Source organism: Chrysochloris asiatica, unplaced genomic scaffold, assembly GCF_000296735.1.
Source record: "Chrysochloris asiatica unplaced genomic scaffold, ChrAsi1.0 scaffold00043, whole genome shotgun sequence".
In the NCBI taxonomy this organism is placed as follows: Eukaryota; Metazoa; Chordata; class Mammalia; order Afrosoricida; family Chrysochloridae; genus Chrysochloris; species Chrysochloris asiatica.
In genome coordinates this window covers 12,994,858-13,000,482 of record NW_006408561.1, presented here as the reverse complement: position 1 = coordinate 13,000,482, position 5,625 = coordinate 12,994,858, and positions in this window count along the sequence as shown.

Sequence of the window (5,625 nt, the reverse complement as noted above, 5' to 3'; positions counted from 1 at the left end):
AGTCTTGGAAACCCTGTTTAGTTTCACAATGAGTTGGAATCTACTCAGTGGTGGTGGGTATTATGTTAAGGGTATAACACAGCTTCCTGATTTAGAAAAATATTATCAGCAAAATAGGAATACAAGGGAAATTCCTCAACATAATTAAAGTCTTCTAAAGGTAAGTCAAAGGAGCTCTGGTAGCGTAGTGGTTACGAGTTGGGCTGCCAACCTCAAGGTCAGCAGTTCGAAACTACCAGCGGTTCCGTGGGAGAAAGATGAGGTTTTCTGCTCCCGTAAAAATTTACAGCCTCGGAAACCCACTTCAGGGTCGCTATGAGTCGGAACTGACTTCACGGCACAAAACAACAACAACAAAGGTAAGTCAAAACTATTGCTGCATCATAGGAACATTTGTTAAACAAAAATATCAAAATGTGAAACAATTATTTCTCCAAATATCCTTGATCCAACTCTATTCAATACTAAAGGCCATGTTTTCCCTCTCTTTGGCCGTTTCTCAGAACTCTTGTTCTGGTTCTTTCAGAATCACACTGGACTGTGGACCATATGTATGGCAGTTCAATCCCACTAGCTGTTCCTCGGAAGCCCTATACAAAGTTGCTATGAATTGGAACCAACTTGATGACACTTAATAACAACAACAATCCTTTCTTAAATAATTATTTGCTCTTCGATTTACACAATATCAAAACTGCAATTTTTACATCCTCCAGGGACTCAGATAATGTTTTCTTTATATTGTCTTTGAATTTCTGAAAAATAGCTTTGAAGAGGCAAGATCAGGGCTGTATGGTGAATGCCGTAAGGTTTTCCAATGAAATTCTCATAGAAAAACTTTTCAAGTAAGAGTGGGTACATTCTTATAATGGAATAACAACAACAACAACGATCTTCAGTGCCTTTTTTTTTCTGGGCCTTTTGATAGGGCTGTCTGCTCCTGTAAAGATTTACAGTCTTGAAAATCCCTGGATGGGGTTGCTATAAGTCAGAATTTACTTGATGGCAATGGGGTTTTTTGTTTTGTTTTGTTCTTAAATTCCTCACCAATGCAGTTTTCTGAAAACTTCTTCATAATAAGCCCCTTTGATTGTTTTGTATCCTTTGAGAAAATCTATCAAGATTACTTCTTTGAAGTCCCAAGACACAGTTGCAATAACCTTCTGAGCTGACCTCTCTGCCTTGAATTTAACTGGCTTAGCAGATCACTGAGGAAAACCACTGTGTGTTTGTTTTTTATTGTGTGTGTTTTTGTTTTTTTTAAGGCACCATAAAATAAGCACTAGACTACTAAATGCAAGGTTGGTGATTCAAACCTACCAGCAGTTTCTTGGAAACTCTATACAGGGTTGCTATGTGTCAGAACTGACTTGGCTGCACTTAACAAAAACAATACTATTAAGACAAATGTATTACAGAGAGAAATTATCTACAACCATCCACTGACAACAGAAATATTTTTAATCATTTTGTTTGGAATGAGCTTGCACATGTATAAAATGGAACCCTAGATGTTGTTGTTCAGTGCCATAGAGTCAGTTCCAACTCATAGCAACCCTGTATAGGGTTTCCAAGGATCAGCTGGTGGGTTTAAACTGCTGACCTTGTGGTTAGCAGTCTAGTGCTGATCCTACAGCTCCACACCAAGAGTCGGGAACCCTAGTAGCAATATATATATCTGTGTGTGTATAACTGTTACATTTTTCTTTTATTGTAGAAATGTTCTATCTTAACTTTATTGATGAAAACTCAAGTGTTAAAGATTTAATTGTATTCACCTAAAATAAGAAGAGGCTTCAAAAAGTTTGTGGAAAACTTCCACTATATTTTAAGTAGATTTCTTCAAAAACTTTTTTAAGCCCATTGTATATTAGGTTGGAATCCTAACCCCTATATCTGTTGTAATGTAATTGTCTTACATATTACATAATGAAATTGCTTTCCATAATGCATTGTACTGTAATGTAATCAGTCAGCCAATTGAAGTTATAATAGTACACAGTTTATCCTGAAACTAATCACGTCTGAGTTACATAAATGGATCATAGAGACTGCAACACATACAGACAAAGATGAAGACAAGACGCTATCTGCTAATTATGTATGCACAACCTTGGAACAACAGGGCTCTTGAATACCGGGATTGATACATGGTTGGAATGGGCAAAAGGAGGGAGATGATGTTAAGATGCTTGGTTGTATTTTGAATCTTGGTTTCCCTGGCATACCATTATAAAATAGAAACTTGACGGGAAGAGAAAGGAATAGTCAGAAATATCACCATAGAAATCCTGTAAGTCCGTCTTCTACCTATAACTTATTAGAATACCTAAAATGGGGCTACAACGTGCCCAGTGAAGGATCTGAACCCCATCTAGGATCTTCTGAGGTGGAACATTTTCACTGTAAAGGACAAGCAGACCAGCCTGGAGCGGCTAGAAGAATAGAAGATCCTTCTTGAAAGAAAGACCAACAGGAAATATACAAAACAGTAATGGTAGTCTGACTGACTACTACAAGAACAAGGAAGTTGTTCATCCAGGAGACGTCAAGGCAAGTGGTAGGGTCTCCTCAGGGCAAACCCCCTTCCAAGACTGAGACCCAAAGGGAATACATGAGCAGACACGTGCTCTGACTGGTGACCACATTGGTCACCAATAAGGGGAAGTGAAGGAAAAACAGCAGTGAAGCTGTGAGCTAAGTCCAACAACGTTCAATACACTCCTGTGAACTCAGATGAAGATCAGGTTGGCCAACAGGTTGGCAAGGCCTGGGGATTACTGGGTCCATGGTCAGTGACATAGCCACAAAGTAGTAGAGTGGAGAATGAAACATCTCGCTAATAAGAAGAGAGGGCATATGCACAAAAACACCCACACTTACAGATAATACCCACTTGATCTGGCTTCAATGGCTGCAAGATCAGAGATCAACTAGAAGAAGAAAGAAGAGGAAAACAAAGAGTAATCTAATACAATTTGATGAACTTGACCTACACCTATGGATGCAGTAGCTCAAAAGAGGGAACAAATCCTTACACAGAGGATAAGTCCTACTTCTCAATACACAGGGTAGACAGGGATGGGCAACATGGACATTGGCTACCCAATATGGGGAGAGCTACAAGGGCAAGAAGTGACTGGCTTACAAACTTTCAAGAGGGAACTTAGATCGAGAGAGCATGGAGGAAGGTAGATTCTCCACTGAGTAGTATCATATCTGTCTGGGTGGGACTGATGAAAGGAGATATGGATAGCATTCATGTGGTACAATAGTGAATAATTACTATCAGTACTGACTGTGAGGGTTGGAAATGTAAAGGTAGACTTTTGTAGCAAAAAGAGGGGAGTGTTTTACTTTGCAGTCCAGGAGTGGAGGGCTCTGGGACCATCAAGGGTGTATAGTGGAGTACAGGACCCTACCCAGAGAAACAGTGACACCAGAGATTGAGGCAGAGACAATGATGTGGAGAGATGGAGCGGCTGGGGACTCCAGACCCAGAGAGGGATAGGGGCTATGTGCTGATGACTGGGGGGCAGGCTTGCAGGGTATACCCTTTGGTTGGTTGATGATGCATGGAGGGGATTGTAACCATGTCAATGTAATGATATACGAAATGGTGAATGTAAAGCTAATGTTCTCCCATGTAAACTATCACATAATTCATAATAAAACATTAAAAAAAACAAAGATATGCTATCTGCTGACCAAGGCAAATGACTAAAAATCTTGGAACATAGTACCTAGCCAGGGAACTGCCAGAGATTCAAACTGGATTCAGAAGAGGATGCAGAACTGGGAATATCATCTCTGAAATCAGCTGGTTCTTGACTGAAAGCAGAGAGCACCAGAAAGAAATTTGCTTATATCTATTAACTATACAAAGGATTTTGACTGTGTGAATCATGACAAACTACAGATAACATTGTGAAGAACGGATGTTCCAGAACACTTCATTGAGTCAGGTAGAAATTGTACATAGACAAAAAGACAATCATTCAAACAGAACAAGGGTTTAAAATCAAGAAAGGTGTGTGCCACGGTTGCATTCTTTTAGCATATGTATTCAATCTGTATGCTGAACAAAGAATTTGAGAAACAGATACATATTAAGAAGAATGAGGCATCAGCATTTGTCATTAGCAAACTGCGAGATGTAGATAATAAAACATTGCTTGCTGGAAGTGAAGAGGATTTAAAATATTTAACTGATGAATATCAAAGACTACGATCATCAGTATGGATTGCATCTCAGTGTATAGAAAACAAAAATCCTCACAACTGGACCGATAAATAACATCATGATCAAAGGAAAAATTATTAAAGTTGTCAAAGACTTCCTTTTGCTTGTATCTACCTACAATCAACATTCACAGAAACAGCTTTCAAGAAATCAAATAATGTATTCCATTAAGCAAATCTGTTGCAAAATTCCTCTTTAAAGCGTTAAAGAGCAAAAATATCAATTTGAAGACTAAGGTGTACTTAATCCAAACTATAGTATTTTCTATTGCCTCATATGCATGTGAAAGTTGGAAAATGAATAAAGATGGCTGCTGAAGAGTTGATGCATTGTTGCAGTGTTGGAGAAGAATATTGAAAGTATCATGCACTACCAGTAGAACAAACAAATATGTCTCGAACGAAGTGTAGCCAGAATGTTCCTTAGAAGCCAGGATGGCAAGACTGAGTCTCTCATATATATTATGAGGCGAGACCAGTCCCTGGAGAAGGCATCTTGGCAAAGTGGAGGGTCAGTGAAAAAGAGGAAGACCCTCAAGGAGATGGAATGACAAGGAAAGCATCAATGGGTTCAAAATAACAACAATTGTGAGGATGGCGCAGGACCATGCAGTGTTTCGTTCTGTTGTGCACCGGGTCTTTATGAGTCTGAAATGCTCAATGACACCTATAAACTTCAGCTTACTAAATTGTGAGAAACTAAGTTCAAAGTTATTTAAACTCTCCCACTTGTACTAGTTCTTTTAGGACAAAAAGACTAAATGAGATGTATTTATTTATCTAATGGAACATAGTTACTTATTGTTGTTGCTAAGTGCTGTGGAGTTGGTTCTGATTCATAAGGACCCTGTATAGGGTTTCCGAGGAACTACTTGAACTACTGACCTTGCAGTTCAAACCAACCTTGCAGTCCAGTGCATTAACCCACAATACCACACCAGAATTTATTAGTACAATTAAATCTAGGCTAACTTGACAATGAAACTTATGTTCTTTATTTTTTCTGCAATATCAGTAACTACTAAAATGCAATTTTTTTGGTATGGAGTAAAATACTTGGTGCTATGGTGGGTACACATTGGAAGGGCACTTAACACATAATGTGATATGGAGTAAGCGAGAAATAAAGAAGACATTGTAGAAAATATATCTGATGTAAATCTTGAAGGGTAAGTAGGCGTTAGCAAGAAGGAGAAACTACAAAATGGCTTTGTAGAAAGTGAAGAAACACATGCAAGAAAAAATGACTGTTATGAGGAACATACTCCCACTGGATTGGTTCAAGTTCATGGTTTATGTAGAAGAGTGGTTAGAGATGAGTGTGAAAAGTGAAATCAGTAATTTATTATGTAGGTCCTCGAGTAAAATGTTGAAAATTTTTAA